Genomic DNA, 13,394 nt, shown 5'->3' with positions numbered 1-13,394 from the left:
ATTTTTTATTAATTTGTTTTACATCCTAATTGAAACCTGCCCTTTCTCCTCTTCTACAACTCCCTCCCTTTCCTCCCCTCTGACCTACTCCCCACCCCCAACCCCTGTATTTGCTCAGAAAGGAGCAGACCTCCCATAAGCATCAGCAAAGCATGGCAGGCTGGCTCTTGGGAACCTATTCCTCATGCTGTAGTGCCTTGCCCACCCTGAATACAGGGGGAGGTGCCTGGTCTTACGGCAGCTTGATAAGCCATGGCTTGTATCATGCCCATGCTAGCCCACAAGGACCTGCATAAACTCTTACCTCCAGATCCTTCATGCCATAGTGTCCTCATACCTTACTTCCTGACCTTGGCTGGACATAACTCTTTTTTCAATTCATTGTTTGCAGGTCTAATACTTGTCTTTTACAACCTTACTACCAAATGAGCCAGCACTTATCCTTTGCCTATCAACTCAGTATTTCCTTAAGTCTTTCCTATTACATGGTGGCAGAACACAGGACAGTTTTGTCATGTTGTATTTGGGAAGCAATACATTGTGGCTTTTGTAACTCAGCTGTGAACTCAGGCAGGGTTCTTGGGGTTATTTAACATGTCTGCTTCCTCACCTCTACCATGAGACAGACAATGTCAGCATCTATCTCAAACAGCGATTGGGGGCCTGGAGAGCAGCCTGCACAATACATCCAGCACTGTGAAAGCTAGCCTGCAGGAAGGAAGCCTTCAGTTTGGTTACTCACCGGAATGTGTGGTGTCTTCAAGCAACAGGCTCTCATTGTCTTGTTTCGGGGGACAACCAAGAGGAATGACAAGGACATGTATTATTTGTGGGGTAAATCTGGAGCCTCCTTTTTGAACAATGCAGAAAAGGTATCCTATACCTGTACCTGGCAGTGGGTTTTTGTTTTTTTTTTTTAATGGCCCATGGTTTCTAAGAACAGCCTTATCCAGCCATACAGGATATCCCCAAACTCTGGTTTGTTCGTTTTTTAAGATTTATACTTTTTAATTGACCTACAAGATAATAGGTTTCCATATGTTTTTTTTTTCATACAGCCTTTGTTTTGGTTAACCCCAACGCCATCCTCTTGTCTCCCCCACCCTCATACCTCATACTACCCAAACATTTCTACCTCAGTATCTCTTCTCTGTTTTCATATTCCCTGTGTTCTACCCTCCCTCCTCTTTTAGGCATCCCCTACACCAATGGTGCTTTTCTTTCTGGCTTCTGTGATTCTACTACCACTATTCTAAGTTAAATACATAAATCTGAAAATTCAAAACTAGGATCCACTGAGTTTCTGGGCCTGGGTTATCTCACTCAGCATAATATTTTTTAGCTCCATATATTTAAAATGCAGATTTCATGACATCATTTTTCTTTTCAGCTAGATAAAGTTCCATTGTGCATGTGTATCTTGTTTTCGTTATCCATTCATCAGTTGACAGACATGTAGACTGGTTGCATTTCCTAGCTACTGCAGCAACTGCCTAGGGTGAGAAGTATCTCTGTAAGGTACAGAGTCCTTTGGGTGATTCTCCAGTAGTGGTATGGCTGGATATTTTGGTAGTTCTATTTCTAGATGAAGGGCTTTTCATTTCGTCTTTAGATCTATTTATTTCATTTTATATTTATGAGCGTTTTACTCACATGTATGTCTGTATACCATGTGTGTGCCTGATACCCACAGAGGCCAGAAGAGGGCTCTGGACCCCTGGAACTGGAGTTACAGATGGTTGTAAGCTACCATGTGGGTTCTGGGAATTGAACCTGGAACATCTACAAGAACAAATGCTCTTTTTTGTTGTTGTTGTTGTTTTTACGAGACAGGGTTTCTCTGTATTGTTTTGGAGGCTATCGGTCCAGCCTGGCCTCGAACTCACAGAGATCCGCCTGCCTCTGCCTCCCGAGTGCTGGGATTAAAGGCATGCGCCACCACCACCCGGCAAGAACAAATGCTCTTAACCACCAAGCCATCTCTCCAACCCTTATTCCTAGATTTTTGAGGCATCACCACACTGATTTCCACAGTGGCTGCACCAGTTTGCACTCACCTACTGCATTCCCACATCCTTGCCATCATTTGCTTGTTTGTTTGTTTGTTTGAGACAGGGACTCACCATGTAGCCCTGGTTGTCCTGGAACTCAATATGGAGACCAGGTTAACCTCAGACCCACACAGATCTATCTACCTCTGCCTCCTGAGTGCTGACTTTAAACGGGTGCACCACCATACCCTGCCTATCATTTGTTTTTCTGAGCTTAGCTGTTCTAACTTAGGTGGGATAAACTCTCAAGTAGTTTAAATGTGCATTTCCCTGGTGCTAGTGATTTTGAACCTTTAAAAATTGTTCAGCAGTCATTTAGAATCCTCTATGTGGATTCTATAGTTTTTTTATTGTTTTTAATGGGTTTTCTCTGTAACACAATAATAGGTTTCTCTGCTGATGCAGTACACTAGATCAAGCTGAATAGAAAAAGTAAAAGAACAGGTATATTTGAACAAAACAACTCCTGGGTGAGTTCTCCAGCCCCAGAGATAGAGGCAGGAGAAGTCATGTGTCTGAACTAAAGCAGGGAGCTTATTATATACCCTGTCGATAAGGAGTGATGACGTGTCCTCCACTAGCTGCATCTGCCCAAGTATGGTCAAAAGCTGACAGCTTTAGGCAGGATCCTGGGCTACCGGCAACTTCAAGGGAGGAGCTGCCACGGCCACCAAGAATGTAGAATTGAGCTTTTTGGTGCCTTTTCTTTGCTGGAGATTTTCTGAGAGGGTGAGGTTTGGAGAGAGAGGAACGGGGCTTTCTAGATCAAGCAGGAGTGAACTAGAGGTTCCAGCTAAACAGTTGTTTTTTAATCTCAAAATGTTAACTAAACTTAAAGCAACTTCATGCTTCCACTGACTTAGGTCTGTGTCTCCATGTTTGTGTCAGTTGATCTCATTAAATCTTTACATTTTTGTTCATTTGTTCAATATTGAATTGTGTCATTGTGACTTCATTTTTATTCTTTAAAATTATTATTGTCATAGAGTATATTTTCCCATTATAGGCTGGTATCTTGTTCCCCTTGTTACTTATTTATAGCCTGTGTTTATTGACTGGTCTTTGTTACCATTAAGTCAGAGATAGTTTTTGTGTGGATTTGGGTTTTGTCCTGGATTTGAACCCATGATCTGAAGCATGCTAAACAGGCCCTGAACCTGAGCTATATCCGCAGCCCCCTCAGTGATAAATGCTATGAAGTTGGGTAAAACCAAACATATCAGTATTTTGCTTTACAAACTTTGAAAGGTTCACGTTTCCTGTCTGTGCCACACCACTGTGACAGTATTTATGCACCTACAGCTGCATACATGGGGTGAGATTGAGGTCCAGTTCTTTTGCCTGTCAAGTCAAGAGTGAACACCCAAGGTTGTGCTCTGACTTCCACACAAGCTCATATATGTGTTTACATGAACATGCAGATATCTGCACTCCCTCCCTCACAAACCATACACATCCACACACATACCATACATACGGACATGCATGCATGTCATATACATACAAACACACAACACAAAAACACATACACACTGATTTAAAAAATCAGACAAACAAGAAAAAGGAAATAAAAATCCTAAATAGAAGCCTGGGCTGTTGCTCATTGATAAAACGAGCCCTGGCTCTGATTCCCCTCCCCATACCCCCAAATAAACTTGGAAGATGTAGCAGTCTCATTTGCCTCCACTAGGCTTCCCTCTTGTCCACTGGAAGGAATCCCAAAACAAATTTTTCATGGAAAGACAGTATCCTAAAGGAGTAGTCTGTGTGGGTCAGCCAGGTCCTGTAATGAAGATGTGACTGAGACATGCCATCCTCCTTGGAATGACCCCGCAGTTAAGTAGATCCCCCAAATGCAAAGCTATCCTCTTCCATCCACCTCCCCGGACTTGGTTGGTGTAGCCCAGCCAGCAAAATGTCACACACATTTAACATAATTACTGTAGTCACATCAAGTGAGACAGAGTTCCCAGCAGCCATTATGTCACTGTGAGGAGAGGGGCTGCACTTTCTTCTCCTTCTACAGTCTCTGGTGTTAAAGTGGGGTTCTCCACTAGAACTAAAGGCTATTTTACACCAGAAGTACATTCGGGTCTAAGTACGTCAAATGCCTTCCTTTCCTTGGCCATGGATGAACTCCATCACAGGGCGACGTGATAAATCAGGACATCAGTCCTTCGAGCTGGGATCCCAACAAGTCCCGTACTTGGGAACTGCTGACCTCAGAAGGGTTCTCAAAAAGAAGCAAGGTTTATTTTTCTCTTAGACGCAGCCTGATTTCCTTGTATGCTTAGATGCACATGAGAAAAAAAAATGAGTCATTCATGTTTCTATATTTAGTTTGTAGAAACAAAGTGGTGGGTCACGGAGCCTGTCATGGACGACCCAGATATAGCTTAATCTAGATAACGTGTGTATTAAAAGAGCCCGAACTTCTATTTCTGTGCTGGAGTTGTGGGGTTGGAGCTGCAGCTGTCTAGCCACTCTTGATTTGGCAGATCAGGATGTGACCAGTCACAAACAACCTTCCCACAGAGATATAACCCAGTGGCTTGTGGCTTGGTCTCCCTCATTTAGAATTATTCAGGCCTGGGGCCAGAGCTCAGGAGAAACTATGGCATCAACATTGAAATGAACACTACAGACTCAAGCTAGAAAAATAATGCTAATTGTTGAGGATTAAATGAAGTGCCCTGGAAATCTTATTAAAGCCTATATATATGACACATGGGATCCATATTTAATAAAAAGAATCTAAGAATATTCTCTTTGCTGATCCAAAAGCTAAGTTTGTATCCAAAGAAAACAACTCTTGAAGTCCATCTGGTGGAATTCATCCACACACGGCATTTAGTCCTGGTTTTTTGTTTCTAAATCTCCCTGTGTAAAGCAGTCATGTCCTACTCTCTGATACTGCTCTGTCTTGAGACTTAGTCTCACGATGTAGCCCTGGCTGACCTGGAACTTGCTATGTAGAGCAGGCTGGCCTTGAATTCTGAGATCCCCCTGCCTCTGCCTCCTGAGTGCTGGGAGGTTAAAGACCCTGTTAAAGCCAGTTCATCTGAGTCATGCTCATGCCAATGGCGCCATTCATATGCTACCCTCTAAGCATTCAGTTTCCCAGCTCTGTGAATAGAAGGTGTGGGAAACCTTTGTCTTGGTGGGAGTGGGGGAGATTGAAACTTCTAGGCTCCTTCAGTAACCATCTGAATCCCTTAAAGTGAAAGTACTTGTTATTTGCCATTAGCAAATAAACAACATTTGTTTGATCTCTAGGAAGCCCTTTCTTGTTAAGGTAACGGTCTGTCTGACTTTCATGTTTCAGTATTCATTGTAGGTTTAATTATTTTTTAAAAGTTTTGTTTTAAACTATTAAAGTTTTTCAGCGCTTCAGATAAACATGGCTGGCTTTGTTAAAGATTCAAAATAAATTTCCCACAAAGCAGCAAAATGTGGCAAAGATAATATACCTCATGGGGTCGGCCTGTTCCCAAACACAGTTCTCAGGGGGCCTCTCTGGACAACAGCCTCGTCATTCTTATTCTGAGAAGCTTCCGGAAGCCCCCTGACTCTAACCCACCCACCCTTTCTGGAAACTAGCAAAGTATGGGAAAAAATCACCACTAAAATGGAGTATCTCAGGGAGGCGTGTTTAGTCTGTTAGTAGACTACAGTGTTTTCCAAGATACATTGAGGCTAACCTTGCAATGGCATTCAAATAGAGAGCCTGCTGGGAGAGCTATGATAAAAAACAAATATGTTTCTGCATAGACCTGCTGTCACACAACTGCTCTTAATTCAGTTTGAGAACCATCTAGAAGACCACATTGAAAAACATCATATCTTTTCAGGCTGTAGAACTTTGGTTGTAATCTTTTCCAACTAAGACTTCCATTTTGGAAAAATCCAAGTTAGAGATTGTGGGTAGACAGGTCCTTGGCAGTTAAGAGCACTTGCTGCTGCAGCCGAGAACCTGGTCGGGGTTCTTAGCACCCACATGGCAGGCTGACAACCATCTGTCACTTCAGTTCCAGGGGTATAATGCCCTCTTCTGGCCTCAACGGGCACCAGAGACTCATATGGTGCACATACACACACTGAGGCAAACACTCACACACATAAAATAAAATTTTAAAGTAAAAATCTAAAAAATAAAATACATCGATGGCTTTCCGTTAGTGAATCATTTTTCAGGCTTACTACCGAGAATCTGAGAATGTTCGTTTGCATTTCCATTTTATTATTTCTTCCTATCGCAATACATTTCCTCCTTCTAGAGCAGAGCCTGTTCCCCCTGCTGGAGTGTGGGATTGGGGGGGGTGGGTGGAGGGTGGAAGAGGGGGGAAATAGCTGAAATGTTCGTGCAGTTCTCAAAGACGACGGTAGGTGGCGATGAAAAGCCATGCCTCTAAGCTGTGGATCTTTCTGAATGTCCCAAATCAAGTGCTCATGGAATGAGAAGAATGCTGCCTAGGAGAGAGAGACAGACTGGAAATCCAGCTCAGATGTCTATTCCTCCCCTAAGTCCCCACACATGTCACTAGGACTTAGCTTCCTACTTTCAGATGGGAAACAACGCTTCCCCCAATCCGAGAATTCTGCTGCAATGAAAGAAACGAATGGAAACCTTGCAAAGGAATTTATCAGCGCTAAGTCAGTGGTGTTACAACACGCTAGCCAATAGTGCTTTCTGAAACAAAACGAAGATGTACCCATGTGATGATTCAGCAGCATATAAAACATTCAGACTTTACTAGAATTCACTTACAGAATCAGTCCTAGCCTCCCTCTCTCACATTCCTGAAAGACAATATTGCCCAATAGGAATAAAGAGATACAGTTTCTAAGATTTTTCTCTAAGGAACAGTTAGTCCAGTGGATTACCCCAAGATATAAAAGGGAGCCTCAGTGGTGGCACTTAGCTCAGGGTGCTGCGAGGTTGGCTGTCAGAAAGGAATGGAGTGTGGGTTTGCTGGAACAGGGGAGTGTGGGTTTGCTGGAACAGGGGAGTTTGTTGCTGATTCTTTCCCAGGACCCCAAATCGACAATTGGCCAGCTAAATGGAATTGTTGGAGAAGGTTGTGGGAATAAGAAAAAAGGTTTAGAGTGCTACAAGTTTGGGCACATTGTTGTGGCTCTGGGCCAGTGGACTGTCAGCTTAGAGCACAGCAACAGGGAAGTTAATTCAAGGCTGAGCCGCCTATAAACTGAAATTATGTAATATTGGAATTAGAGAGTGTGTGTTCTGACTGCTGTCCAAAAGCGAAAGTCCCAAGAACATTTCTGGAGGCGGGGGTGAATGTCCCAGAACATGCTTGAAGATGGGGGTGAATGTCTGGAGTCAGGGGCAAAATTCCCCAGAACACGTCTGAAGGTGGGGAAATGTCCCCAGAACATGTCTGAAGGAGAGGAAATGTCCCCAGAACATGTCTGAAGGAGGGGAAATGTCCCCAGAACATGTCTGAAGGTGGGGAAATGTCCCCAGAACATGTCTGAAGGAGGGGAAATGTCCCCAGAACATGTCTGAAGGTGGGGAAATGTCCCCAGAACATGTCTGAAGGAGGGGAAATGTCCCCAGAACATGTCTGAAGGTGGGGAAATGTCCCCAGAACATGTCTGAAGGAGGGGGAAATGTCCCCAGAACATGTCTGAGGCGGGCTTCTGAGACATTCAGAACAGAGAGGCCCAGACATCTCTCCAGAAGAGCTCCCTCCACCATTTCCTACACACGTATTTCTGTCTTTTCATCTGGACAATGACTTTTACTTTTTATGTGAACACACACATTAGTTTTGTGTTGACTAGTTTTGGGTTTCAAGAGAAACCAAACCAAAATCATAGATAGATATTTCCTATCTGCCTCCTGGTTTCCCAAATTCCAATTCCCCTCCACAACTGAAAAAAAAATATTTTTTTTGAGACAAGGTCTCACTTTGTAGCCCAGGCTGGCCTCAAACCCACACTCTTCTCTGCTCCATTTTCAATGCCGAGACTGCCAGCGCCACCACACCTCGTGCAGGTCCCTGCTTGGAGCTTCGCACATCAGTGCAGCATCACAGTTGGTAAAAAGGCCCAGGTGAATGAGCTCTGGCTCATACTACAGGGCCTCAGGGAAGGCTGGAAGATGCCCCAGTCAGGGAACCGCTTGCTGGACAAGCCCGGGGACTCGGCTGGTCCCTCAGAGCTTGTATAAATAAAAGGTCTGCACACAGCAGTGTTTACCTGTAATCCCAGCACAGGGGAAACACAGATGGAGATCGAGGTCAGCAGTTTAGCAGAACCCGGAAGTTCCAGGATCAGTGAGAGACTCTGTCTCAAAAACTACTCTCTCTCTCTCTCTCTCTCTCTCTCTCTCTCTCTCTCTCTCTCTCTCTCTCTCTCTCTCACACACACACACACACACACACACACACACACACACACACACGGGGGGGGGGGGGAGGGAGGGAGGGAGAGAGGGAGGGAAGGAGAGAGAGAGAGAGAGAGATCTTTGTGGGTTCATTGGCATCAGCCTGTGTTGTCCGACCACTTCTTCCTAGAAGGGGGACCTCTAGGAAGAACACAGAGTCAAGGGTGGGGATTCATGGAAGGGAGGCTCCTATCCAGCAGGGAGACCATTTTCCTCTCCATTTCAGGGATAATTCTGTTTAAAGAAGGGAGCCCTTGCCAGGTAGTGGTGGCACACACCTTTAATTCCAGCACTCGGGAGGCAGAGGCAGAGGCAGGTGGATCTCTGTGAGTTGGAGGCCAGCCTGGTCTACAAGAGCTAGTTCCAGGACAGCCTCCAAAACAATACAGAGAAACCTTGTCTGGAAAAAAACAAAACAAAACAAAGAACGGAACCCTGCGCAAACTGGGTTCCCGAGCAGAATCTGCTGCTGAGTAAGATGGGCTTGGGAGTACAGTCCAGAAGCACAGTCTCTCTCTGCTTTGCATCAAGTCTTAGTTGGACTTGGGAGCCTGACTTCATTGTGCAAAGAGTGGGTTCATTAACTTTATATAACTTGGTTCATTTTTATTTTCCATTTGCAGCTATCTACATGCCCTATATCACGGCCCTCATGTGACATTTTGGTAGGCAGAATTTAAAAAACCCCAAAGAACAAAGCACAGCTGTTGCTTGATGCCATACTGGCAATTAAGCCGTCACCCTAAACAACAGAGAAGGTGCTGTACACTCCCGGGGTTCCTGGTTCTCACACAAGTTTCTGCTCGGCTTGTTCCACGAAACAAAACAAGACAAAAACAAACTTTCCCAAATCTTTTAAGAACATAGCACTCCATTCTCCAATATCAGAATGCTCTCCTGCATTCAGATTTGGGGTTGGAACAAGTGAGAGACCCGTTGGCAGGGAGCCCCTTCTGTTTTGTAGTGACCTAAGCATCCAATATGAAAGGACTAGGTGAGTTGTGGTTCCATTGTGAAATATTATGCAGAAATTAATCCCCAAAGTGTAAAGAGTCTGTGGCAACCGGGAAATGTCTGGGTTATAATTAGTGTTGCATGAACACAGGACAGCATACATTCTGGGTCCACCCATGCCACTTAGGGCTCTAGATGCACCCCAAACAAGTACCAGTCAATCACCCCAAGCATGGACATCCACACAGCCAAGGAATCATCTCCCCTTCCCCTTCTTCTACATCCTTCAAACAATGACTGAGGATTGATACATAAGGACCCCAGCTACCTTGACCTAGGGCAGGGTAACTTTGAGGCGTGAGTTTTGCTCAGTGTCCCCAGAATTCCTTGGGGGAAAATTACTCAACAAATGCAATCTTTATTTACAACCTTCTCTTCTCTGTATTGCTGCCCCAGGATTCCAGTAGTATCTGTGCTTCCTGTAAAGTATCTTGTTAGGTTGGCTGCTGGGAAAATACAAGGCCTGAGATGCTGACTCCAGGGTATATCATCCCTGCTTGCCACCACATAGATAACATGTTTGTACAGAGGTGGGGAGACACACTCAGCAGGACAGGAGGTGAGTGAGGATGCTGACAGTGTGTGGTACCCTAAACCGCCTGCAAAGTTGTTCCATCATTTTAAGGTATTTGTGCTTGATATTTTAAGTGACAGCACAAACATCTGTTCTCCCAGTCCACATGCACAGAAAGCTGGAAATGATCCTGCCCTTCTGTGAAGGAATTGCGGATTTGATGGAAAGTGGGAAGAATGTAGCCTGTGTTGTGTTTAACTATACTTCTTAAAAACAGGCATTTAGCCGGCGTTGGTGGTGCACGCCTTTAATCCCAGCACTTGGGAGGCAGAGGCAGGTGGATCTCTGTGAGTTTGAGGCCAGTCTGGTCTACAGAGCCGATTCCAGGACAGCCTCCAAAACAATACAGAGAAACCCTGTCTCAAAAAACCAAAAACCAAAAAAAAAAAAAAAACCCCAAAAAAAGCAACAACAACAACAAAAAAACCAGACATTTAAATCTTTTTTTACTCTGGGCCACTAAAAACTGCAGACTTTGAACTTGAGTGTGGTCTGGGTGGCAGTCACAAGCCCCCTTGGCATCCAGGGACTTCACTGTCCCACTCTCTTCCTCTCTTCCATGTCATTGACTATTCTAAGGACTTCTCACCAAAAGCCACATTTAAGGTTTATATTTGTTATTAGTGTGTGTGTGAATGCAGGTGTTTGTGTGGAGGTCAGAGAACAACTTTCTAGAATGGGTTCTCTCTTTCCATCCTGCTGAAATGGTGTCTCTGGTTATTTCTTCCATCTGCAAAACCCAGGATAACTGGGCCCTCTGGTCCATTCTGTCAAATCCCTGATTCCTTCACAGAAGGGCAGGATCATTTTTGCTTTTAAAATTGTGATTTACAGTTTATATTCTAAGAGATTCTTGGGTTCACTGGTATGTTTTCTCTGTCAGACCTATTTTTAATCTAAAGAGGCAAGTTTAGTTATCTTGTTTCCAGGAACATTCTAGCAGGCTTAGCGACTTACATTTTACTAGTCTAAAACCTCTACTTTTGAACTCTGGGCTAAAAAGAAAATCTATAAACACATAGTTACTCTCACTGCCAAGGGAATTTAATCACAGATCTAAACAATTTCTAGATATGAAACCATCCTGGGCAAGCATATGGCCTCACAGATAAAATTAATATGTCTTGAGAATTTTATACATGAGTACTGTATTTAAGTCATTCCCACTCCTCCCTCTCCCCAGCCAACTCCTCACATGGCCCTCTCCCCATTCCCTCTCAAATTCATGGCCGCTTCTTCTATGCTATTGCTAGACACATTCACACAAATTACATATATGTGTACATATACATATACAATGTGTGTGTGCGTGCACACAGACACACACACACACACAAGGCCATTTAGTGTTGCTTGTCTGTACATGTGTTTAATAAGCTGAGCTGAGTTCCACATTGCTTTTTGAAATGGGAGTGGATAGTTACTGTATCCAAGAGGATAAGTGATTTTATTTGAAAGGTTAGTTACCTCAACCTACAAGCTTTTCCTCTCTAGGAGGCACAGAGGGGGCACAGTAACTTTCTAGCAGTTAAATGAAGGAAGCTCCTTCCTTCTTTCCTTCCTTCCTTCCTTCCTTCCTTCCTTCCTTCCTTTCCTTGCTGTTTCCTTCACAGCAAAACTACTGATAGTTGGGTAATAGTGTGGGGAGGGAACTCATGGTTTAGGCTTAAGTCCTGGGTTGGCTGCCTTGACTGGGAGGTTTTGCTGAGCTATTTCACTTCTTGTGCTTGACTTGCCATCCTGTAGAAAAGGAAAATGCCCAAGAGAAACAGCATTCCTCATGTCCAACAATGGAAAGCAGTCAAACGTCCACCAGCAACTGTGTGGAAGAATTATACAGCAGAGAAAATGAATGAACTGTAGCTACATGAGACAGAGTGAGGGGAATCTAGGGAGTATATGGCTGCATGAGTGAATAAATTTCAAAATATAGGTGAACAGTAATCATTTTAGATATAAAATAGAGGAAACAAGGAAATATCAGATTCTGCATGCCTTTAATTCCAGCATTCAGGAGGCAGAGGCAGGCAGATCTCTGTGAGTTTGAGGTAAGCCTGGTCTACAAAGCAAGTTCTAGGGTTGTTACACAGAGAAACCCTGCCTTGAAAAACAGAAATAAAATAAAATAAGATTCTTATAATGGTTCCATGTAGGGGAGAGTCAGGGAAGAGACACTACATTGATGTGGGTTACTGTTAATGTTCTAGTTCTTGAGCTCATTTTATTATTATTCAAAATGTAGATAAGTAGGGGCTGGAGAGATGGCTCTTGTAAAAGAAGCAGGATTAATTTCCAGCACCTACAATTTCTAGTCTGTAACTCCAGTTCCAGGGTATCTGATGCCCTCTTCTGGCTCCCTTGGGAACTGCATATACATGGTGCACAGAAATTTGGGTAGTCACAAAAAACAAAACAAATCATACACATAAAAGCAAGAAAGAAATCTAAAAATTTGGATAAATAAAAGATGTATGAAAGAGAACCATGCTTGAGACAAGGACCTGAACCAAATATTCGGATGAACTCAGTGCTAGTGCATATAAAGTTAAGCGAAACAGAATTGGCCACTTAGTATCCATCACTTAACACAATACAAGACAAAGAACTTTTTAGTATGAAGTGACCAAAGTTATTCTGATGGCTGTATCCAATGAGTATAAGTTTATACTAGAGTGTGTGTGTGTGTGTGTGCACGTGTGTGTGTACATGTGTGTGTGCACATGTGTGTGTACAGGTGCATGAGTGTGCAGGGGTGTGGCTGTTAAGAAGAACAGGAGGCACATATGACCTTGAGTCACTGATGCTTAGAGAATTGGTGCAGCATGGTGTAGTGTAGGCATCTGGTCTGTGAACCTGTAACGGTGGCCACACCCCTTTGAGTGTGGCTTCAGGTGGACAGAAGTAGAAAGAAGGAAGCGTAAGGCATAAGGTATGGTCTTGCTTGCTTGTGTCCTTTCTGGTGAGTCATTTGAACAGGAGAAACGGCTTGATAAGGAGAAATGATAGGTCATCTACCAAGGTATATCCCACAAGCTTTATGGAGACTTCACAAAGGTAGGGGGAAGTCTGTTCCTGTCTTTACAGAAAACACCCATCTTTAAGAAGCCAAAGGCATTGGACGTGTAGATGCTAAAGAAGAAAGGACAGCTATCCAGAAAGAATCATCAAACAAAGAAGAATCTGACTTATGGTACCAATATCTATTCTTGGTGAAAGCTTTCTATACAAAAGTCTGTATCTTCTTACTTCCTAGTACTCTGGTAGTCCCAGTTCATGTAATATCAATGCTGGCTTTGGAGTTGGATTTTGCTTTCCTCCTCTAACTTCAAGTATGTTGTTAAAATAA

The sequence above is a fragment of the Mesocricetus auratus genome, unplaced genomic scaffold (assembly GCF_017639785.1).
Source record: "Mesocricetus auratus isolate SY011 unplaced genomic scaffold, BCM_Maur_2.0 Super-Scaffold_100008, whole genome shotgun sequence".
NCBI classification, from domain to species: Eukaryota; Metazoa; Chordata; class Mammalia; order Rodentia; family Cricetidae; genus Mesocricetus; species Mesocricetus auratus.
This window is presented reverse-complemented; position numbering follows the sequence as displayed.